This window comes from Pipistrellus kuhlii, unplaced genomic scaffold (assembly GCF_014108245.1).
Source record: "Pipistrellus kuhlii isolate mPipKuh1 unplaced genomic scaffold, mPipKuh1.p scaffold_m20_p_1, whole genome shotgun sequence".
NCBI lineage: Eukaryota > Metazoa > Chordata > Mammalia > Chiroptera > Vespertilionidae > Pipistrellus > Pipistrellus kuhlii.
The window spans coordinates 20,992,722-21,018,174 of NW_023425404.1; positions in this window are offsets into that span (position 1 = coordinate 20,992,722).

The window sequence follows — 25,453 nt, forward strand, 5'->3', positions numbered from 1 at the left end:
TCATTCATCTTTTTTTGCATTTATGTATTTATTTATTTTATTTCAGAGAAGAAGAGAGAGGGAAAGAGAGATATAGAAACACCAATGATGAGAGAGAATCTCCTCAACCAAGGCATACTAGTATGCTTTGACTGAGAATCTAACCATATCATCCTGGTTCATATGTTAATGCTTAACTGGCTGGGTTCCTTTTGCATTTTACTATAAGCCGTCATAAGGATCCAAGTCACTCCTTCAATATTTTGCTTAGAAATCTCTTTAGCTAAATACCCAAGTCCATTACTAGCAAGTTCTATATTCCACAAAACACTAGGTAGGAAACAAACAGAATCCAGACAAGTTCTTTGTCACATAAAAAGGATTGCCTTTCCTCTAGTTTCCAATAACATGTTCCTTATTTCCATGTGAGAACTCAGCAGAGTCAGCTTTAACATCCTTATTTCTACTGACATTTCATTCAAGACCATTTGGGTATTCTCTAAGAACACTGAGACTTTCTCTGTAGCTCCCCTCTTTTCTGTCTGAGCTCTCACCATAATCACCTTTAAAGGACCATTCCTGGCAAGGATGGCTTTTTCTCATCTGCCTTTATAAACCCTTCTAGCCTCTACCCATTACTTATTTCCAAAGGTGCTTCCATACTTATAATACAGTGGTCCCCCTTATTCACAAGAGATACCTTCCAAGACCCCCGTGGATGCCTGAAATCATAAACAGTACCAAATCTTATGTATGTTATGTTTTTCCTATACATACATACCTATTATAAAGTTTAATTTATAAATCAGGCACAGTAAGGGCTTAACAATAATAACGAATAATAAAATAGAACAATTATAATAATATTCTGTAACAGAAGTCATGTGAATGTGGTCTCTCTTCCTCCTAGATAACCAATCTGATAACTGAAATGGCTACTAAGTGACTACTGAGTGGGAAGCAAATACATACATAATAGATGTGCAGGACAAAGAAATTATTCGAGTCCCAGGCAGGACGGAGAAGGATTTCACGATTCTATTCAGAATGGCACGCAGTTTAAAGAGTATGAATTGTTTATGTCTGGAAATTTCCATCTCACAGTTTCAGACCACATTTGATTGCTGGCAACTGAAACCAGGAAAAGAGAAACCGCAGAGAAGGAGGGAACTACTGTACTTGTTACAGCAGCATCTTCACTTCTGGATACCTAATTCTGCCTTAATCAGTTGAGCCTGATATAACAACATTCCTTAAATTGAATGGTGTCAGGATGGGGGAGCCCTCAAGAATGTTATTGGTGCCCATGGCTGCTCTGCTCATTTTGCTGTGTGTGATATACAGAGTTGGAAGACTGCAAATAAAATGGGGTACTAGACTGCTAACCTGGTCTGGACTGCCAGCCTCCAGAACTGTGGGGAATACATTTCTTTTGTTTACATAAATTGTATTCCCACAAACCAGGGTTGACTGGATGGAAGTACTTATATTTTAAAAGTTGCCTGAATTCTTTTAATGGTAAAAAGCTTTTATGGCTTTACAAATGCCTTTTGGGGGAAAACTGTCATTTTCACTATGTTTCAAGCTCAGGCCTAATTATGTCAGCATAGGGTTGAGTTCATCATTAATTCAAACCTTTTAATTATCTTAAGTTTTTCATATTGTCTGTTTTTAGTGAAAAAGTCTTTACCGTACAGTGCTTTTTACAGTATTAGTTACCTAAATAGTATCTAAGCCTACTGTGGCATGATCTCCTCCCAAGTGCTTCGCATTAGGCATATATTAGGCATTCAGCAAACACACAAAACTTTCCAATAGTTACTAGAATTAGCAATGAACTATGGTTTATCTAAATAGAAAACAAGAAGACAAATCCTTCCAGTCAAGGCCTAAAATGATGACAGAGACATGCCTAGCACTCTTGTGGTAGAAGTATGATTCTCTTACTGCCTCATATTACAGAGGGTCTGGACTGTGGCTGATGGACCCTGAAATTATCACTTACCAACAAAATTGTTCCATTTCTTTTTTCCTTCTAATTTTCAATAGCATTAGACTCCAAGTTAGCCTTTATTTAGAAAAATATGGCATATTTCTAAAAATAACTTAAATATTGCACAGATGCATTCATAAGCCTAGCTCTTGTTTCCTGACACACCTTTGTTTAAAATGTGTTTAAATATTTGCTTGTTTCTGTCTTAAATGTGTATTATCCTGATGTTCATCAGCATTACCTTGCCCCTTGGAATTCTCTATGTGATTGGCTCAGAATGCTGCCAGTTCTCCATTTTGCCCTGACTAAAACCATCCTCATGATTTCTACTACCCCCTATGGGGTTTAATGTTTCCTATTGCTCTCTGACTTTAGCTTTCAAATATAATTATATTGCATACATTTAGGCTTTTCAGAAAACTCCACAAGAACTTCATCTACTTGGACCAGAGACCTGGCATTAAGAAGCAAGTGGTTTGTGGACACAGACCTGTGGGTGTGGATTATAGGGCAGGCCGAGGTGTGAGGATAGGAGAGGGAGGTGGGTACAGAGGGAAGCTAACGGAGCTTATTTAGCAGAGTGGGAGCAGGCTGGGGTTTGGGAAAGTGCAGAGTGGCATGTCCTAAATGCACTAAATACAAGATAAAGCATCAGAAGGAAGCGGGGAGGGAGAGAAGGAAGAAGGGATGGAGGGAAAGAGAGAAAGTGGCAGGAAGGAAGGGCGGGAGGGAGGGAGGGATAAAAAGAGGGAGGGAGAGAACGGGAACAGAGGAATGAAACAAATCTTACACACAGAGAAGAAAGCTGTCATATCCTATAACTGGATTGCAAGCCACTGCCAGGCAGAGTCAAGGGTCCCAACAGTGTGGATAAGACAGTGAGCTGCCTATATCATTGGTGGGACAGGATTCATAATCAAAGCTAACTTCCTAATTATGTAGAAAGTTTGTGATTCATTCAAATGCTTAACTTAACCATTGAATAAATTTAATTTTTTTAATTATACATTATACATCCTGTGTGTTTCATGGTCCACAGATATTAGATATTGTACATATCAAAGACTCTACCAATCAGAAAACAAGAACTTAAATAGGAGTAAACTTAGTTGCTACGAAGTAGCAAAGCCCAGCACTTTATCGAATCGGAGTTCACAACCACTGCTTTACTACCATAATGCCTATTAAATGCAACTGTTCAACGCATTTAATACAGCGCAGCCATCACAATATTTTCTCTCTGTGAGGACCACACAGGAATAACCACAGCAGAAGTCTGAAATCATATCTCCCCATAGCACCCTGGTTTCTCTGTTGCCATGACAACTCCAGAGAGAATGAAATGAGGTTCCAAGATATGATCAAATTCATTGATTTTTCAAAAAAAAAAATCAGGTTATGAATTTCATTAATAGCAAATCCTGAATACCGAGTTAAAATTAAATTAGAATATATTGCTTGAGTTATCTTATTATATACATTCCAGTACGAGACTTTACAATCTAGAAATCAGAAGGAAAGCATCCTTGGAACTGCTGAACTAAATCCAGCATCCTCCCCATTATGTTTTCACAATGAACATTGAATCATCTGAATGGAAAAGATGAAGGGGCCCTGATGTCTAGGACAATGAGTTGTCACTTTCTATCACCGGCTGGATTCTAGAGAACAGGTGTTCAAGCTCAGTGTTTTGATACATTGTTTGAGTGATAAACAGTATTTGAATATTTGGTGAATAACACAAAGTACAAATTAGAGCAAATCACAATAACCTTGGGAAATATCAATTAGCAGGTAGCAATTAAATAAATACATTGAAACTATAAATATGCATAACTGTTACTTATAGGTAAGACCAACTATGTTAAACTTAGGAGAAATCTATAAAAAGCAATTTACTGAAAGACTTACTAAAGACTTACTAAGACTTAAGGACTTAGAAACATATTTTAGGTTATCCATAAGCCTGTAGAAGCTTCCATAGTAACTGACATTTTTATTATTTCTGCCAAAGTTTATCAATATCTGATATGTGTAATGGCAATAGTTTGTTTTTTTCACATTCATTTTTTATATTTTTTATTAAATTATTATCTTTGTACATATACCATTTCCCCCCTTCCCATACATGCCCTCCCTCCCCAGAGTTTTGTGTCCATTGGTTGTACTTATATGCATGTATATAAGTCCTTCGGTTGATCTCTTATCTCCCCCAAATAGTTTTTTAAAATATATATTTGTATTGATTTTAGGGAGGAAGGGAGAAGGAGAGAGAGATAGAAACATCAATAATGAGAGAAAATTACTGATCAGTTGCCTTGTGCATGCCCCCCAACTAGGGATTGAGCTCTCAACCGTGACATGTGCCCTGACCAGGAATCAAACTGTGACCTTCTGGTTCATAGGTTGATGCTCAACACTAAGCCATGCTGGCCGAGCTGTAATGGCAATATTTTTTTTTAATAGTTTAGAGGTATACTATATACTTCCATTTTAATTAAATGCTTTGTTGTATTTTTCTTTAAGGGGTAGGCCAATTTCCTATAGAATTTGGCTTGTTTGTTTGACAATCTACTCCATAGGTGAGGCATGTGGGACTAATGGCACATTAAAGGCTTTTAGCTGCCCCATTTCATAGCTGAGAGTTTTATGTGTGAAAGGAGGTCTGTTTGCAAGAAGCACTTATGAGGATTTAAGTGGAAGTGTGTGTAAAAAAAAATATTTCCTGGTTCTTTATAAAATAATAATGAGATTTTATTTGTGGCCTATATATTTATAGTTCAAGGTGAGTTAAAAATGAATAAGCGTTTTTTTATTTTGAGAAACAGAATGGTAAATATGTCTCAATATCTGGAAACAACGTGGTTTTAATGATTTCCCTCCCTGACCATTTTACATTGTGAAACAGGCAACTTGAATGTAATCAACTTTAATGGAATTATGTTCACCTAAAATTCATATATTACCCTGGCTGGTGTGGCTCAGTTGGTTGAGCATCATCCCATGCACTGCAGGGTGGCTGATTAGGTTCCAGATCAGGTCACATGCCCATGGTTGCAGACTTGATCCCCAGTAAGGGACTATGCAGGAGGCAACTAATCAAAATTTCTCTCTCTCATAAAGGTTTCTCTCTCTCCCTCTCCCTTCCTTTCTAAAGCCAACAAAAACATATTTTTAAAACGAAATCCATATGTTGAAGCTCTAGCACCTTAGAATGTGACTATACTGGAGATAGGGCCTTTTGAGAAGTAATGCAGATTAAATGAAGTCATAAGCATGAAGGATGGGCCTTCATCAATATGATCGCATCCTCATGAGAAGAGGAAGACACATCAAGGATGCTAGCACAAAGAAAAGTCCATAGGAAGAGATGAAAAATACAGACATAGGGATGACCATGTGAAGACACAGCAAGAAGGCAGCTATCTGCAAGTCACAGAGAGAGGCCTCAACAGAACCAGACCTTCTGGCACCTTGATCTTGGATCCCCAGGCTCCAGAACTTTGATAAAATAAAAGTTTGCTGCTTAAGCCACCCAATCTTTGCCATTTCAGTATGGCAGCCCTAGCAAACTAAAACATCAATTCTGATAAATTAAAATCAATTCAAATCATTTTATTTGGAGAAGGGCTTTCTAGCCAAGTCTCTCAACTCAGAGCATACAGGCATTCCGCTGCACTGTTCCTTACCAACCTCTGCCATTTTAGAGGGATGACATAAAAGACAATTTTTTTTTTCTATCTTAAAAGGTAAGGGCCAAGATCAAGTGCCTCTCTTTGGATTGTTTCTCCTCCTGGCACCTCTTGGCTGGAATCTAGAGAATTTCTCTGACAGAGAGGCAGTTAATACAATTTAACCTTGGGGATTACGTTATAAAACAGCAGGATCAAATTGTGATGTTATTCTAAACTTAGTAAAGACCTTAAATCTGGTGGGACCAAGAGAAGTTGCTCTGTGAGACTACCTTATGTAGAATGTCTAAATAAATACTTTACCATAACCAAATGAGTTGCCGTGTCATTCGTTGTCTTACAGTTATTCTAGAGGAAGTGAGTGGTTAGAATGCTCATCATACTTATATAGTTATTTACCTAAAAAGGCTGTAAGGATGCTAAAAAAAAAAAAAAAAAAAAAGTAGGGGGTAAGGGGAATACAAAGCAAATACTCCAGGTGATGGAGGCCATTCCTGCCCAGGAATACAGGCACATTACTTCTGCACTAAAAGCCTAGAGGAAGGTAACTTGTGGATTTATGCAAGTTAGAAGCTACCTCCATCACCTTTCATCTCTTCCAGTTTGTGTAGAGGAGCTGTTTGTCCCATCAGAGGCCTTTTAGTCCCAGGAGGTAAGCAGATGTTGTCAATAAATCACCTTTGTGCTGGAACATATGTGATTGTCTCTGCATGATTCCTATCAGACCAATCTTAGGAAATGTCTTTCTACATTCCCACTACATTGTTTTACCTCAATTTCAGGTCAAAAAGATCTTCAGGAAATGATGAACTCTGGATTCTAACTGCCCTCCAAACCTATGAGAAACGACTAGCTCTGGTGTGTGCCCTCTCCTGAAGAAGTCACATCCATGGCCTTGGCGGCAGCGGTATTCCCACCTCCAAAGAGCCCAATGATGCACCATCCAACTGCCAGACCTGCAGAGGCTGTCAGCATAGCTGCTGTTAACACAGCTGTTCCTCTGAGGCAGACAAGGGGATGAGGGAAGGAAGGTGAGTGGAAAGGAACAATTCAAGATGAATGACAGATGCACTGGGATTAAGTAGCCTTTTGCTGGGTAGCACCCTTAGTTATCCATGAATGCCATCCTTTCAGAAATCAGGTGCACTACCTGTTTTAGCTTGTAGGCTAAAGGGAAGCAAGGGCTCCCGCATCCAATTACTATGGCAACATTTCTACCCCTCCGTTAGAACCTTGATTTAGGACATTGTGTGCATTCTAGTACTCACTGTGCTTAACAAGAGCAGGGGGCCTACTGAGCAAGACTTTTCTATCTTGCTAGCCTGTTCACATACCTCTCAGATTAGTTTATTGTAACAAGGATCCAATGTGCCTCTACAACATATGTGGGCTACACTCTGGGGATTCAATGATGAATACAAGACCATGGCATGTGGACAGCCTGCCAGCACACCTGTCCCTGGAAACACACTGAGGAAGGGTCCCTCTCCAGCAGTCCTTTCTCAAAATTTCTCACAGGCCACCCTAATCTTCCATCTCTCCTCTACTTCCGTACAGTGTGCATCTTAAAATTCCCAAGGATAGAGTCTATTCTCAGTAGATATATTTTACAACATTCTTTTTAAAGTACTGAGCCACAAGTCCCTCACTGATATTTAGAGAAAAGCCTAACCATGGGTATGCATATATGGAACACAGCATATAAAGAGTTGAGTCATGAACAAAGGAGGTGAATAAGTTAATGAATGGACAGACTTGTGAATCATGTTTAGGTCAATCAATTTCTGGACATGTAGCTCTTGGTTCTTCTTAGCTTCAGTGTCATAGAATGATACATGGCCGGCTTGTCCCCAGCTTGAAAGAGGCTGGTAGAGACTGCATTTTCAGGATTAAGGAGCTTTTGCATTACTTTGGACTAACTTAAAAGTGCTGGGGAGTCAGGGAAAGACACGGGTTAGAACATGCCTGGCCCGGCCACTTATTAACTGGGTGGCCTTGTGGAAACAGAGGGAAGGGTGGTGGTGAGAAGTCAAGGATGTAACACTTGTGCAGTATTCATCATGCAGTATGGGCCTAGTAAATATTTGTAATAATGGCATAGTTGTGATAGTAGTATGAGTACCAGTATTTTCACCAGCATCTGACAGACAGGTCTCTCCGGGTTTATTCATTATCATAATCAAGAAGCTCAACTATTATTAAAACATTAATTTTATCATGAGTGCATCATTAACAACATAAGCATTATGTGTACAATGTCAAAGATGATTAGGCAAAGGAGTTTCCCTGTAATATTTGTGTCATTTTAAGCTCAGAATAGTAAGTGTTCAAGCACAATTGATGAAAAAGCCTTCAAAGAAAACAGTCATAAGAGTATGACTATTATTAAGAAATCTTACTAGCCAAAGAGTCAAAATTCACTTCTTATTTATGCTGGACTCTTCAGTCATCATACTTTAAATATACTATATATACTGTATATAATTAATGTAACTAAATGACAGTTCAATAAACTGCCATTTGTAGACAGGGTTTGGGAATGTTAGAACAAAGATACTAAAAATCACATACAGTAGTTTAAAGCTTCAAGTAGTTTTAACAACAACAAAAAAGGAAGTGTTGGCATAAACCAAGATTTTTTACTCTTTCTCCCTAGGGCCGTCATGCCACCCTGGCGAAGGGCAGAGTAAAATATGAACAATCCCAAGACACAAACTGTGTAGTGCCTGCTATAGCCACAGCCTGAAAATACATATTGTACTGGCATCTTTTAAACCAGAAAGATGAAAAGCTGAAAGGGTAGCCATTATTTCAAACTTGCTCTTACTAACAACAGCAAAATCACTTTACCACTATTGTTCAGCTCCTATACTGTGATTTATCACTCACCTGCTCTTAATGTTCTAGAATTGTCCCTGCTTAAGTATTCAAGGTCCTCACTGCCCTTTCTCCTTCTCCCTCCTCGCCTCCAATGGCAGTTTTCTAGGTTAGTGTAGTAGCCTTGCTCAATTCTGCTGACACCACTCTACTGGAACGCTCCCACTCCTCTGCACCTTTTCCTACAATAGCTATTCTCTGAGAATCAGAAGAATCCTCACCTCCCACTGACAGTTCCCAGTTCCCAGTGCAGTGTCCAGCTCAGCTTTGAGCTCTTACAGTCTTGCTATTCTCTATATGGCTCTTCTGAATAAGGGATCATCCTGCCTTGTGACACTTTTTTTTTTTTGTCTCAATGCTGCATAGAGTTATTTTTATTTCTGAATAACAGCCTCCAAAATGTATAGGTCCTGGTTCTCCTAAATTAGTCTAAAGCTCTTGGACATCAAAGGCTTTTTCATCCTCCTCCACCAAAATCAAACACAGCATTGTCATAGTTGATTCTTTATATATAATTTTTAGTGTGTATATATCATAAGATTAGGAGAAAGGGTTACATTTTCTACATACTGAAAATTTCTTGAAGTTGCCTTAAAAATTACATTATCAAGGTTCAAGTAAAAGAAATACTGAGATAAAATAAAAATAAAAAGAAGAAAAAGGTGAAAATTCAAAAAAGAGGGATGCTGTTGACTTGCATGCATCATATGATGAGTAGGACTGTCCATTTATAGGGAGTAGATGTTTGATAAATTATAAGAGTTGATATATTTTATATTATACTAGAGGCCCAGTACATGAAACTCTAGTGTGGGGTGGGAGGAGGGGGATTGCTCAGCCAGGCCTGCACCCTCTCCAATCCAGGACCACTTAGGAGATGTCTAAATGCCGGTAAACCAGCAGTCGGAAATCCCTCTCATCATCTGGGACTACTGGCTCCTAACCACTTGCCTGCCTGAGTACCTGATTGGCTCTAACCACTCTACCTACCTGCATGCCTGATTACCCTAACTGCCTCTGCTTGTTGGCCTGATCACCCCCTAACTGGTCCCCGCTGGCCTAGTCAGCCACAAACCATTCCCCTGCCAGCCTGATTGTCCCCTAACTGCCCCCCTGCCAGCCTGCCTGATCACCCCTAATCACTCTACCTGCCTGCCTGATCACCCCTAACTGCCTCTGTTACCAGCCTGATCACCCCCTAATAGGTCCCCTGCTAGCCTGGCCACACCCAAACTGCTCCTCTGTTGGACTGGCTGCCCCCTAACTGCTCCCCTGCTGGCCTGGCCACCCCCCTAATTTCCCCCCTGATGGCCTGGTCTCCCTTTAACTGCTCCCCTGCTGGCCTGGTCACCCCCTAACTTACTTCCAAAAGTCAGTCAGAAGTTCTGGAAGATGCCTGGTTGAACCAGTCTAATTAGCGTATTACCCTTTTATTAGTATAAATGGAGAGATATTTTTAATGAAGGAGGTATACAAAAAAAATGTATACAATTGTAGAGGCAAATAAAAATATTATAAACATAAGTTATATCATCTTAACATAAGCAAAAACTACCACTTTAATTCTTAATCAGAAATCAGATACTTCTATTCTTTGAAGAATCATTGGAATGGGATAGTCAGTAAGGCTTTCATTTCCCTTTGCTCCTGCTATGATTACCTACATATCACTGAGTTTTTTATGGATCTATTAGAGGGCTGGGACATGAAAATCATGCACCCTGGGGGGCAGGTGTCCCTCAGCCTGGTCTGTGCCCTCTCACAGTCTGGGAACACTGGGGGATGTCCAACTGATGGCTTAGGCCTGCTTCCTGTGGGGAGTGAGCAAAAGCCAGCACTAGCAGTAGGGCATCCTTAGCACCTTTGAGGAGGTAGGAGAGGCTCCACCACCACCGCTGCACTCGACAGCCATAAGCCCAGTTCAGGCCTTCTGGCTCAACAGTGCTCCCCCTGTGGGAGCACACTGACCACTCCTGCATTGATTATCTGCCCCCTGGTGGACAGTGTGTGTCATACTGACCAATCATTCTGCCGTTCAGTCAATTTGCATATTAGCCTTTTATTATATAGGATTTGACATTTTTATGGGTCTGCATTAAATTTATAAATTTCCTTAAGATCAGTACCTGAAATATCTTATTTCTTTAGAGTACTCTAGTGATATACAGTAAATATTCAATAACTACTGACCCTGTTTGAGTTGTTCAATCATGAAATTTGAATTTCCCTCTTTTAAAAACAGATGATCATACACAGTTTATAGGAACAGCAAGCATTGTCAAATGATACCAGTAAGTGTCTGGCACTTTAAAATGATCCATGGAGGAAAAGGAGAGAGGCAAAGTGGAAGGAAGATCAAAGGGAGAGAATGCTATGCCCTATAGGTTTGGGTGCAAAATAGAAGATGTGCCTTAACCTTATTAAAGGTAACATGTTGCCAGATGTAGGTACAAGCAGGGTATATAACATTTTCAGCGTCAAGAGATATAAGCCCCTTACAATTTGCTTTCTGTTTTTGCACAACTAATATTTATTAAAACGCAGAACGTTAGCTTGCCCCCCCTCCCCATCTTCCTAGATATCAGCAAAGCTAGTTTCTTTTTACCTTCAGTAGCAGAAACATTATTAAAAGTAACCACATTTTACTACTAACCAGAAGAATATTTAACAAATAACACTTGTATTAGCGAAAAAAAAGTCCACACCAAAAATGCCAAATTGCTGAAGAGCTGATGTAAAGTATTAGAAGCCAAAAACATACAGAAAATCTGTAACTGTGCCCAGAGCTACATTTAAGCAAGAGGATTTCTCTTTAAAGAAAAAACTTTCAAATCGGAAAAAGAAAAAGAAAAAAAGTCAGCTGAACCTTTCTCTGAGTTATTTGGTAAACAGCACATTTAGTATTATTTGATTCGTAAGTAACGCCACTTTTCAAGCAGACTCAGAGATAAGGTGCTCCAAATTTTTTTTTTTTTTTTTTTTTTTGCAAACATCCAGTTAGCTTCAGAGCATCATGATTGAATCAATAACAGTGCTTGTACGTTTTCCATAGAAATGAAATTCAACACCCGTAGCAATCAAATTGCTATAGCATGCCAGGCCAGAGCCCTTCTCACCCTGACCTCCTCCTCCGCCCTCCTATAAGTCTGCCTGTTTCCAGATCTGCACTAAAATAGAAACCGATTTCCCTATTTGTGACTTCTTAAGAAAGGTTAAGAAGTAAAAGTGCAAACCTACGCACCTTTGGCTGCCACTCAGGAAAAGATCAATTCAAAAGACGAGCTTAAGAATATTGCAGCTGGCCCAACTACAGCTGGCTTTATAGATAACAATTACTACTGATAATTGTGTTGTTTACAAATATCTACCATTTCCAGGGACATCCACAATTTCTCAGGGCTTCCCAAGTTTCAAAGGAAATGGTTAGTAGTCGCTTTTCAATGGTCAAACAGAGTTCTTAAAAGCTCCCTTAACATTGAATTCTGATGGCAAATAAGCATATGAAAATATGTTCCATATTATATGCTATCATGGGAAGGTAAATTAAAACAACGTGTGACACCACAGCACTTGATCAGAGTGGCCAAAATCGACAACACCAAATGCTGACGAGGATGTGGAGCAACATTGTTGATGGAAATGCATAATGGTACAACCACTTTGGAAAAAATGTTTTCAGTAGTTTTTTTTAGAAAACTAAGCATACTTTTACCATAGGATCCAGCAATCCTACTCCTTGATGTTTACTCAAGTGAGCTGAAAACTTAAGTGTACACAAATATGTGTACAGGGGTGTTTATAACAGCTTTATTTATAATTACCCAAACTTAGTAACCACCAAGATGTTCTTCAATAAGAGAATGAAATATTATTCAGTGCTTAAAAAGTGAGTTATGAAGCCATGAAAAGACATGGAGGAACCTTACTTGCCTGTTCCTAAGTGAAAGAAGCCACTCTGAAAAGACTATACACTGAATGATTCCAACTCTAATGACATTCTGTAAAAAGCAAAACTGGACAGTACGATCACTAGTTGCCAAGTATTTGTGGGGAGAGAGGGAGGAAGAGGTGGAGCTCAGTGAATTTTTAGGGCAGTGAAACTATGTCATTATCAATTTGTCCAAACCCATAAAATGTACATCAGCAGGCATGAACCCTAATGTAAACTGTGAATTTGAGGTGATAATGATGTGCCAGTGTAGGTTCATTAATTGTAATGAATGAACCACGCTAGTGAATGAGGTTGAAAATGGGGGTGCAAGAGTAACATCTCTATCTTCCTCTCAATTTTGCTGTGAACCTAAGACTGCTCTTAAAATTAAACTCTGTTTCTAAAAAAAATGTTTTAATTCTTATCCATTTCTGCCAATTTCATAGAAGCCACTCAGGATGGTGGCAAGGAAAATACCCACTCCTTCCCCTGAAGACACCCAGAGTGACCTTTGCTCCTGGTTACTCCAGTTTTGAGTCTTTCTTAGGGGCTGCTCTTTTCTAGTGCTGCCACCTGATACCTCTCTACCAGATCTCTTCAATATTGTATCCACCTAAAACTCCCATTTGACCCAGTGATCCCACTTCTAGGAATATATCCCAAGAAACTAGAAACACCAATTAGAGAGGATACATGCACCCCTATGTCCATAGTGGCACAATTCACCATAGCTAAGATTTGGAAACAGCCTAAGTGCCCATCAGCAGATGAGTTGATTATAAAACTGTGGTACGTCAACACAATGGAATACTATGCTGCTATAAAATAGAAGGAACTTTTACCATTCACAACAACATGGATGGAACTGGAGACCATTATGCTAAGTGAAATAAGACAGTCAGAGAAAGACAATTATCACATGATCTCACTTATTTATGGAATATAATGAACAACATAAACTGATGAGCAAAAGCAGACTCAGAGACAGAGAAGCATTGATCAGACTGTCAAACCTCAGAGGGAATATAGGGGAGGATGGGGGTAAGGGGGAAAGATCAACCAATACATGCATACTGTATAAGCCTAACCAATGGATACAGACAACAGGGGAGTGAGGGCATGAGTGGGGGAGGGGGGGACAATTAGGGGATAAGGACTCATATGTAATACCTTACTCAATAAAGAAATTAAAAAATAATAATAAAATATAAAAATTTTGCTTTTCAAAAGAAATAAATAATAAAACTTATGTAGTCAAAACTATTTGTATGATTTGGCTTGATAGGGGATTTAAGACTCAATGTTGACTTTATTATTGCTGTTTCCCAGCACTCTTGCTATTTCATCCCTCCCGATATCCTTAGCCACTTTCTTAGTATTCGTATTTAGTATTTTTAGTATTGGGGGGAGGAGGAGAGTAGTTTAGTACTTTAGCATTTGATGCATGGACTCAAGCTAAGATGCTGCATCTGAAGTTCTGATATCTATAAATTTCAGATGAATTTATAAGCACAAATTACCTCATTAAAAATAGAGGAATCTGTTAATTTATTAGGCATGAAAATAAGTTCAATTTCCAGATTATCTAAACTTTAGGCTTTTATTTTTTCAAATAGTGGCCCTGTGCATAAAATTTGTGCATGGGAGCAGGGGTGGGGGAGGGGAGAGACGGGTTGTGCCCCTCAGCCTGGCCTGCACCCTCTCCAATCTGAGACCCCTCGGACATCTCTCTCACAAGATGGACCACTGGATCCTAACTGCTCACCTGCCTGCCTGCCTGATTGCCCCTAACCACTCTGCCTTGGCCCGCATACAGGACCCAGGATTTCCTCCTCCAATTGGCTGCAGGCACCTGGGACCCAGGCTTCCCTCTCTCTGGCTGGTCACAGGCACCCAGGACCTGGGCCATTTTCACCTAGGCCAGCTGTAGCCACTGGTGACGGTGGGCAGGTGGCTTTGCCAGGGCAGCAGGCACTGGTACACGGGATCACAGGGCGGGTGGTTTTTCTGGCTGGCTGCGGCCTGGGACCATGAAGCAGATGGCTTCTCTATCTCCCAGGCCACAGCCAGCTACAGGCGCTGGCACCCGGGATCCGCCAGCAGGAAGCTTCACCCGGGCCCGGCTTTGTCAGGAAGGACTTGCAGATAGTCATCCAGAAGATGCCCAGTCTAAATTAACATATTACCCTTTTATTAGTATTGATAGAGACCTGGTCCATAAGTGGGGGCCAGCTGGTCTGCCCTGAAAGGATCCCGGATCAGGGTGAGGGTCCCTGCTGAGGGGGGAGGGAGGTGTCCAGCCTGGGTGAGGGGCTGAGGGCCATTTGCAGGCTGGCCAAGCCCCCATTGGTGTGAGGTGTCCAGCCTGGGTGAGGAGCTGAGGGCCATTTGCAGGCTGGCCAAGCCCCCATTGGTGTGAGGGTTCCTGCTAGGGGACATGGCCTGCCTGGGTGAGGGGCTGAGGGCCACTTGGGGGCGGTTTGCAGGCCGGCCGAACGTCTGGAAGGACATCCAGAGGTCTCCAGGTCTAATAACATATTACTATTTTATTAGTATAGATAAGCAAGTCAGTAGTCTAGGTTAAGTCTATTTTTAAGCTTTGAGTAAGGGGTAGCTAAACTATAGTTCCCAAAATCTAATCCTTATCTCTCAGCCTCATCTGTACAGGATAATTTTAAATCCCGTTTTTATAATTAGAATAACATGGTCATTACTTAAATTTGGTATCAGATCTTAGGCTTCTCTCCCTTTTGCACAACTGCTTTGTTTCAGAACTATTTATGTATGAGTCTTTCTCTTATTTTCTCTTTCACTCCCTCTTCACTCTGAGCTGCCAAAGGCAAACATTATGTATTACTCTCATCTCCAAAGACCCAGGGAAATTCCTGGGATGTGGTGAATGCTCAATAAATGTTTGTAGACAGACCCACTCAATAAGTGAGTAAAAGAATTTAAAAAACAACCTGGCCTGGTGGCTCAGTTGTTTGGCACGTTGTCCAGTACACCAAAAAGGCTGGCATGTTCTATTCCAGGTCAGGGTACATACCCATATTGTGGATTCAATCACCAATCTGGGAATGTGTGGGAGGCAACAATAGATGTTTCTCACATCAATGTCTCTTTCTCTGTCTCGCTCTCTCTCTCTCTCTCTCTCTCTCTCTCTCTCTCTCTCTCTCTCCCGCTCCCCTATTTACCTCCTCTCTTTAAAGTAAAATAAAAAGAATAGAAAGTTCAATGATTTATTTATTAAGCCATGCCAATTCTATATTTTATGTTTCTCTCTCTCTCTCTCTCTCTCTCTCTCTCTCTCTCTCTCTCTCTGTGTGTGTGTGTGTGTGTGTGTGTGTGTGTGTGTGTGTTTGCAATTTTTGCCAAAATATTTAAAACACTTAGGAAGAGGAAATGTAGATAATAATGAACAATGAGGCACTGTCAATGTGGGTTTGACAGGTATCTTAGCAGAGCTTATTCTTGGAATACTTCTCTGAGATTCAGTGAAGAGAAGGGCAGGGCATGGGCTGAATCATGCACACACCCCCTCCCCCCACACACACACACATTACCAAATTAAAGTCCAAACCCCCAGTACCTCAGAATGCAATGGTATTTGTAAATAGGGTCTTTAAAGAGATAATTAAGTTAAAATGAGATAATTAGGCTGTGCCCAAATCCCTTAAGACTGGTGTCCTTATAAGAAGGGGAAATCTGGACACAGATAATGGCCAGAAAGAAGAAGATGTGAAGACACTAAGAGAAGATAGCCATTTTAAGTCAAGGCGAGAGGACTCAGAAGGAATCAACTTCCCACCTTGGCATTGAACTTCTAGAATTCAGAACTGTGAATAAATAATTTTCCGTCCTGTAAGCCACCCAGACTGTGGTGCTTTGTTATGGCATCCCAACAGCAATACAGTAGAGCATGGGTTGCTTTCAAAAGCACTGGTGCTTCAAACATTGAAGCAGATTTCATACAGGAAAGAAGATTGGAAGGGAGAAATCAACATAGTCTGGATACAGTACTAGGTCTTTCATCACAGTCACCCTTTTAGGTCACTATAATGTGGTATTATTAACCTAGTTTTTAAAATAAGGGATATTTAGAAAATAGAAAGCTTTCTAATGATACTTGGCTGATTTATGTCAGAAGGACTTTCAATAGATGCCTCATTAGATGACTTCTAATTCTATTCTCTATTACAATGCTGTGACCCCAACAAGCTGGAAGGTCTCTGAAGGCTGAGGGTCTGTGTCACAGGCAGACTATCCCATGCACACTCTGGAAGTAGAACATATGTAGGTTCATATTTTTAATCACATCTTAAAAATTACAAAATTTTCTAGAATATAAGATGCGTTTTCCCCATCCATACAGAAGAAAAAAATACAGAAAGAGAGTGGGGGCAGGAAGGACTGAATCCAAAAGTTACTTTGCATCAATTGAGCCATTACTTTAGAGAGATGACAAGCCCTGAAGACCAGAACTGGAATAAACTCAGAGTAAAACACAAAACATCACTACTGAGAAATTTATATTAGTAATATTTTTCTTAACAGAAAACAGAATGCATCATCTGACTTGAGTTGGAGATTAGGTTATACCTGGAACATCCTATATAATAAAGAGGTAATATGCAAATTGATACATGAGATGGCTGTCCCCATGTGGTCACAAGATGGCTGCCACAAAATGGCCTGCAGGACAGGGCAGTTAGGGGCGAATGGGCCTGCAGGGGAGGGCAGTTGGGGGCAACCAGGCCTACAGGAAAGGGAAGTTGGGGGAGACCAGGCCTGCAGGGGAGGGTAATTGGGGGCAACCAGGCTGGCAGGGGAGGGCAGTTAGGGATGACCAAGCCATCAGAGGAAGGCAGTTAGGGATGACTGGGCCTACAGGGGATGGAGGCAGTTAGAGTCAACCAGGCCTACAAGGGAGGGCAGTTGGGGATGACCAGGCCTGTAGGGGAGGGCAGTTAGGGGTGACCAGACCAGCAGAGGAGGGCAGTTAGGGGCAATCAGGCCAGCAGGGGAGTAGTTAGAGGCAATCAGGCAGGCAGACAGGCAAGCCACACCAGCCAGGATGTCTTGTTTACACTTAAAGGATTGTGCTATTTATGATACATGTGCATGGTTTGAACCACAGAAAGAATCTAAAATCTTGAGAATACCCAAGCTCTTTCCATAAAGAGCTTACTTAGATTTGGGGCAGGAGATAGAGGTGGTGAGTTTAAGGGCTCTGACGACAATGGCAGTTAAAACCAGTTATCCACTTACCAAAGAGGTATGGTTTAGTTTCAAATGATTGTAGTAGTTAAGTTTAAAGTCAATAAAAATAAAAATAAAAAACCTCACAGATAACCATCTGTTAAGAAATTTCTTTATTCTTGCCTTTTCTTTCCTCCCATTTTCTCTGCGTGAGCAGTTTAGAGGGTTTAATGCAAACATCTGAACATGCTGTTTTGTACTGAGCTCACTTAGTGTTTTCTTCACAAGTCCTTGACCCAGATAAAGAAAGATATGATTTCCAAATTCAATGAAAGCTTAAATTGGAGGTGAGGGGGGAAAATGCTACCTCAGCTCCAAGTCTGATTTCTCTTCTATAAAATAGAGCTTCACCCAAAGGGAGGTATTTTTAAGTGTTCATCCTGGCCTCACAGATCATGTGGGAAGGGACTTGAGATGTCATTTGCCATTGCAGACCACTTACTCTGACCCAAAACTCCAAACAGCCTAACAAAAGCACTTTTGCCTTCTTTTCCAATGCATTTATAATGATCTTTTAAGTGTTGAAAGGTCATATACGTTTATATACAAAATCAATGGCCTAAGTCTCACTCTTCTCTTGGTTCCTAGGCAAACTTATCTAGTATCAAGGCACCACAGGACCTGTATGCTGACCCCTCCTACTTCTGTGTTTTCAGCCCTTTTCATTATTTAATTAAGTGTGCTTACTTTAAGTGCCTGTAAACATTTCTCCATTCACATCCCAGGCAACGCAAACTCAATATACCCAAAATTCAAGTCATCTTTTACTCCAAACTGATTTCTCCACATCTCCTCCTGGTCCTATAAATAATACCACATCATGCATTACCCAAATCAGACACCTGAGAGTCCCCATAGCCCCCCTCCCACCACCTCTTTTCCACATTCAGTCACTGAATCCTGTCAATTATTTCTTAAAAGCATAAAAATATCTCATGTGCATTTCCTTCTTCTCGTTGTCACAAATGCTGCCTGTACATCCTTGTAACTTCCTAAGCAATTTCAAATTATTGAAATCATCTGCTGACACTTGGCTTATCCCATAATTCCCTATCAGCTATTAAGAAGAAGAAAGGACCCAGACCAGTGCCAGGGGAAAGAAGAGGAGTTGTAGGAGAGACAAAAAACACAACCACTGTGTGTGAGGAAGACCCAAAGCCCCACAGGATGTGCTCCACAGCTTTCCCAGGCTGGTGGTATCCAGGACAAGACAAAGCTGCTGGTATATTCAAGGATTTGGATACAAGAGGTTTCTACTTAGAAAGCCAAGTAGTTTTAATGAGAAAGAAGTGCTTCTTTACTAGTCAGAGTCTATTTCAAAAACAATGGCTTTGGTAAGTGGAGTCATGGGCTACAAGGCCAGCGAATACCCATGATGCCTGGAGAAGAGTCAGCTAGGAGTACCCACAACTGTCTGGCATCAGGCTGACGGGCAGACACATGGCGAGACAGAACTCAGGGCTGAAATGAGCAGAACTGGTCAGTGACTCAGTGTTCTAGTCTGCCCTGTGTTGCTCCCTGCAAGCCCAGATTAGAAAACGTATGTTTCACAAATAGTATGAAAAAGGTATTGAGATGGTTTACTCCTGTTCACACAGGTTCTGGAGGCAATCAAAGGAAAAGACTGCATCCCTGTCACATCCTACTCTTCTAACCAGTGGACCAAAGCTACCTAGTAATCAGGACTTTCAAAGTGACCAAGTGTGGGATTGGGCTCCAGCACATAAGAGGTGCAAAAGGCTTTCAGCTGAGCTGAAAATGGAGAGAAGCTCAGGGATCAGATGGTGCAGAAGAAAGAGAAACAACAACAAAAAAAGTCATGTCCTTCTTTCTCCAATGTTGGACCCTGCACAAGGGCACCCAGTCTAAGAGGGCAGGACAGTGTCAGCTCCAGAAGAGGTAGCCTGCTCTAACTGGTCTGCCCAAGGAGGTGCCTTTCATTTTATAACTGGCCCAACGTGCAGTTGTGTCTTCATCCTAGTGTGCACAAGCCTACACTATATGTAAGGAAAGGCCATGCCAAGTCCAGTATAATGAGAAGAGCCAAATAGAGAGGTGAGGTGTAACTAGGGCTCCCCCACACTCACCTACAATTCCTGCCCTTCCCTCATACAGACCTCAGAATCTCTGCTGTGGTCTCACAACAGAGGGGTCATTGTCTCGGAGAAACCCACCAAGAGAGAATCTGAAGTCTAAGAACAATCCTATGGGACTTTAAGAAACTCCAAAGACGCCAAAATCAGTTTGGCTCAGTGGTAGAGCGTCAGTCTGCGGACTGAAAGGTCCTGGGTTTGATTCTGGTCAAGGGCATGTACCTTGGTTGTGGGCACATCCCCGATAGGGAGTGTGCAAGAAGCAACTGGTCGATGTTTCTCTCTCATCGACGTTTCTAGCTCTCTATCTCTCTCCCTTCCTCTCTGTAAAAAATCAATAAAATATATTTTTTTAAAAAGAAAAAAGAAAAAAAAGAAACTCCAGAGAGTCTAGACATGCGAGAGAAAACACACAGGCAGCCTTCCCCAGGATGGAGTAGAGCCGATGTGTGGTGTGCACACCTCAGTCACCTGCCCAGGTGAGAGGTGGGGGCTTAGATGGAAGGAGCGAGTGCTGGAACCACCTCTACGGAGGTCATGTTCCTTTTTCACATGTTGGGCAGTGACAGGTTGGAAGAATCCTGGCTGAGCAATGGGAGTGAGCTAAATCTTAGGATTCCCCAGGCCTGGATGCAATCTTCCTATTTGCTTGTGATCTCCATGTCCACATCTAAGCTCTTGCTTCCTCCTAATCCTTTCTAAACATCAGAATCCTCCTGCTTAGGGATTCCTTCATGTCCTCATGGATTCCTCTTCTTGTGAGCCTGGGGATATGCTCATCTGGTAGGAGGAGGTATACGTGGTGTTTCTCTTTTCTGAATGTAGCCTGAGCTCCCAGCTGGCATGAAGGAAATGCAGAGGAGTCTAGCCTTGTCGAGGCTTCCCTCACCTGGGATGAGACTCATTCTTTGGTCTGTGAGTCAGCTCCATCAGTCCTGTGAGCTTTTACCAATGACGCAGGTTCTCCAAGTGAAGAGCATTCTTTCCAGCCTCAGGCACCATCCAGATTGCCTGTGAATTTTGCATTTTAAGCACCTCGGATCTCAGCTTAATTAAGAGCATCACTGCTCCCAGAGCAACCTGGTGACAGAAACGCAGGCAAGCAAAAAAGAGCACAGCTCAGCTCAGCAAGCTAAGCTCCATTCCTTCCAGCAAGCATTTAAGGAAAAGTTGCTCCTGTGCAGCAGGATGCAAGTGCTGCTGGGGTGTAGGACCATGCAAAGGAGAGAGCTAGGAGTCCTGAGGCCACAGCCTGGTCTGAGACCAGACCCACTGATGAGCAGCCTGAGGGCAGCTTTAGAAGCCCTGTCACTATGTGTGCAATCGTCAGTCTCTTTGCAAGTGCAGAGAGCTGTGGGTGAAGGGGTCCAGCAGGGGATCTGGTCCTAAAACGAGGTGTGGGATTGTTGAGATCATTAAATATGAAAGTGTCTGGAAAGTGCTGGGTGGGCACATGGGATAATTAGTAGCTACCCTACTTGGCTCCAGAGCCCCCAAAGGAGACTTTCTGGAAAGATGGTGCTTATGGTTAACCTGCTGGGGGAAGGTGGACCCAACCCCTACCTCTCCTACCCCCAAAATCCAAGCCCAGGAGAATGAATAGAAATGGTTGAGCAGGGCTACATTCAACTTGCCCCTTCTCTCTGACAGCTGACCTCACCCTGATAGTTGATGCTTTGGAGCTCTTAGAAATGCCAAGGGCCCAGCTGAAAGCTACCTGTTTGGGAGCTACAACGCTGCTTTCTCTCTACTGCATCATCTCCCTGACCTGCGGAAGTGGGTATGAATCCAGAATACACTTTTCTCAGTTAACAAAATGACTTGCTACCTAACAGGAAGCTGGAGCTAAAAGAGAGGAGGAAAGAGAGAGAAGAAAAGAGGAGGCTGAGTAGCTAAGAGTTTGTTGGAGAGGCAGGATACCAACGGAGGTGATGAAGGGGAGTACTGGAGCCAGTCCACCTGGGTCTGAGCCCCAGCCTTGCCACTTTCTTACCATGTGGCTTCCAGCAAATTTCTAACCTCATATGTCCAGTGAGAATACTACCAGTACCTACCTGATAGGGTTTTGTGAATGTTAAATGAGCTCATATATGCAAAGTGCTTAAAAACTATAGCTCACAGTTTCTCTCTATATATTATAATCTTTATAGTTGTTGCCTATTATCAGTCTCTAACAACATGGGACATAGATGCTATGATTATTCTCACTTTGCAGATGAGGAAGCTGAGACACTGAGCCCACGTCACAAAGCTAGTAAATCAGCAGGCCTGGGAAGTGAACCCATAGCCTGCGATGCCACTGAGCTGTGTTGTCTCTTAAGCACTACACTTCACAACTGGGACAAAGGGATTCTTGTTCAACATCATATGGAATAGACAACTTCTCTTCAGGTACTGATTTCACACTTCTTAGTATCACATTCTTCCCAAGCCAGTTTCATAAGTGTTCACCCCCCTGGCTCACAGGACCCTTCTTTCTTTCAAATCTGCATAACAAAGTGCAAATGACTAGTGCTCCACCTGAACCTATAAAATTAGATTTCTGGAGAGAAGCTTAGGAATCTTCATTTTTAACACCACCCTCCCCCACCCCTGATACACAACCATCCTCATTACCACAGTCCCCACAATTCTCATGCACCCCAAAGCTGGGATCCAGGGCTTTAGATTGTTTCTACCTAGTTTTGTTTTGTTTTTATTACACACTTTTAATAGGTACCTGAAATGTTACCAGTAGATCTGAGAACATTAAATTTAAAACCCTAAAAGAATAGCACTTCTTGACTTGTCTTTTACAAATAAAGCAGCCTTCCATAAAAGTGCCAACTCCGTGCATGGTGTGGGTTGAAGGAAATCCCATCGCTACCATTTATCCAGACCGTTTCCATTAGGAAAGAAAACATTAGCTTCATAATTATCCCCACATCTCCAGGTCTGCAATGGTTCTTTTAATGACTTGTTTAGGATGAAAAAAGGTAACCCTTTCCAACCCAACTCCTAGTTCTCAGTTAGAGGGAAGCTAAAACGACCTTATCCTTCTCATAACCTAAGATCTGGAGGTGAACTGTTCATATAGAGTGAACACACCTGTCAGATACCAATCCCTCCTCCCTTCTGCATTGGAACATCACCAAGGAGAGCTTTCTTGTGTGTGGTGTATATGTTATTCCAAATGAAAATGTTTTGTCTAAATAACTCAAAAAGCATAGACAGGTTGACCCATGAATTACTCTGTCTTATGAACTCCCAACCAAAGCTCACCATTCAGCTGTGCCACTGAACCTTGGATAGTCATTGAACATGTGTCATCCTGGACTGTCTTGTTCTAATAATAATGTAGCAAAAAGTAATAACTAGCATTCACTGAGCACTACATTCCTGAGCTCTGTGCTCAGTGCTTTTCATAATTAAGTGATACTGTAAGCGAACGAAGAAGAAGGGGGAAGCTTCTCATCTGTGAAGAATGACAAGGAGTTCACAGCAAATCTGCTCCAGTAAAATGCATTGGATGCAATTTACCAGTTGCTATGCCCTTCCTGTTGGTGTCTAGTAAGCTATTTATGGTCCAGAACCAGTTTGCATGTGACACCCTCCCAGCTGTCCTGCCAGATGTTCTTTACTGGTCAACTGGCAGATACATGAACATATAATACCTTCAGTCTGCTGGAAGCTCTCTGTGGGATTTTTTTTTCTTACAACACAGCACTTATGGGATTTTAATAGGGGATTGGGAGGGGCAGGGAGAGGATGGTGGAATTACCTCAGGTTGAAAATGAAGAGAGGCAGTATGTACATCTGGCCATTCCCAATTAAACACCAGCTCCTTGGTTAGCAGTGGTCCGAGCCTGCAGCATTTGGGTTATTTTTCTCCTGAGCTACTAGGATGTTCATTAGTTCAAATTAAAAAAAAAAAAACTGCAAGCAAGCTGCTAATAAGGTCAGTAAATTTGCTTCTCTATCAACCTGATTGTGTAGCATTTTTTGGCTTATTATCTTCTTTAATTGTCTGAGGAAACTAATTGTTTTGGCTCATTCGTTGAAATATATAATACTTGGATCCTTTGCTTGCAGAGCAGGCCAGAACATTTGGCACAGAAGAATATGTATTTGATCTATGTAGTATAGGTTTTTTTTTGAATATGCATATAGACTACAGTGGACAATTTATTCAGAAGCTCATTAGTTTAAACTGGAATTTTTTTTGGATGAGAAATAAGAAAATATTTACTCTGTAAACAGAGGTGCCTCTGTATACAGGGAGAGTAAGCATACAATCCATTGAACCAGAAACCTAATTTGTTCCAGAAATAGATTCTTGATAGACAACACTGTGGTGGTAGCAATAAGGAAGAAAAGGAGGACAAGAAGGAGGAGGAGGAAAAGAAGGAGGAGGAGGAGGAGGAAACAAACAAACAAACAAAAAAATAAAGAAGCAAACAAACTGAACTTTTCAACCCTTCAGATCTGGTTCAACTTAAATTCTGCTACTACCAACTCTAAACTTAATTTTTCTCATCTGTAAAATGGATACTACATACAAGTTTGCTGAAAGAATTAAATGTGCTAATGTATATAAGATTTCTGACCCGTAAAAGATATCTAATGAAATCCATTATTGCCAGATTGGATTGCCAGGTGAAATATAGGACTCCTATATTAGTGTCCTATTGCTGCTGTAAAAAATTAGTTTCCTATTGCTGATGTAAAAAATTACCACACACTGTCCTGGCTGTATTGGCTCAGTGGATAGATAGAGTGATAGCCTGGTTCAATTCCAGTCAAGGTCGCATGCCTAGGTTACGGGCTCAATCACCATTAGGGGGCATGCAGGAGGCAGCTGATCAATGATTCTCTCTCATCATTGATGTTTTTCTCTTTTGCTCCCTCTCTCTTCCTCTCTGAAATCAATAAAAATATGTGTCTTTTTAAATTACCACGAACTTAGTGACTTAAAACAACAAAAATACGTTATCTCACAATTTTGGAGATTAAAAATCTAAAATGAAATTGCAAAACAATTTTTCTCCTTGCTTCTTCTATCTATTTCAGGCCACCTATGTTCCTTAGTTCATGACCTCTTCCTCCATCCTTAAAGCCAGAAGCATAGCATCTTCTTTACTCTTTGACCTCTGTTTTCATCCCTGCATCTTCCCCCTTATAAGGATCCTTGGATTATCCTGCCCACCTAGATAATTCAAGATAAATCCTCATTTCAAGATTCTTAATCCATTCATATTTTCAAAGTCCCTTCTGCCCTATAAGGTCAAATATTCACATATTCTGCGGATTGAGAGCTGAACAATTTTGGAGGCCACTGTTCAGCCTACTATAGACTTACATTCATCTCTGATGCACTCACCCAATCCCAACATCTTCATAAGTCTCAACCTATTATAGCACGGATGTAATTTCAAAGTCTCATCAAAATATTATCAACTCAAAAGTCCTAAATATAATTATTTAAATAATGTATGGATTCATAATTTTTAGTATAATTCATGTGAGGCAAAATCCCTCTCTGTGGACTAGTAAAAATAAAATAAAAAAATTAGTTATGTGATCCCAAAATGTAATAGTGGAACAGAAAACAGTTATAGTCATTCCCATTCAAAAGTAGGGGTAAGTGGGT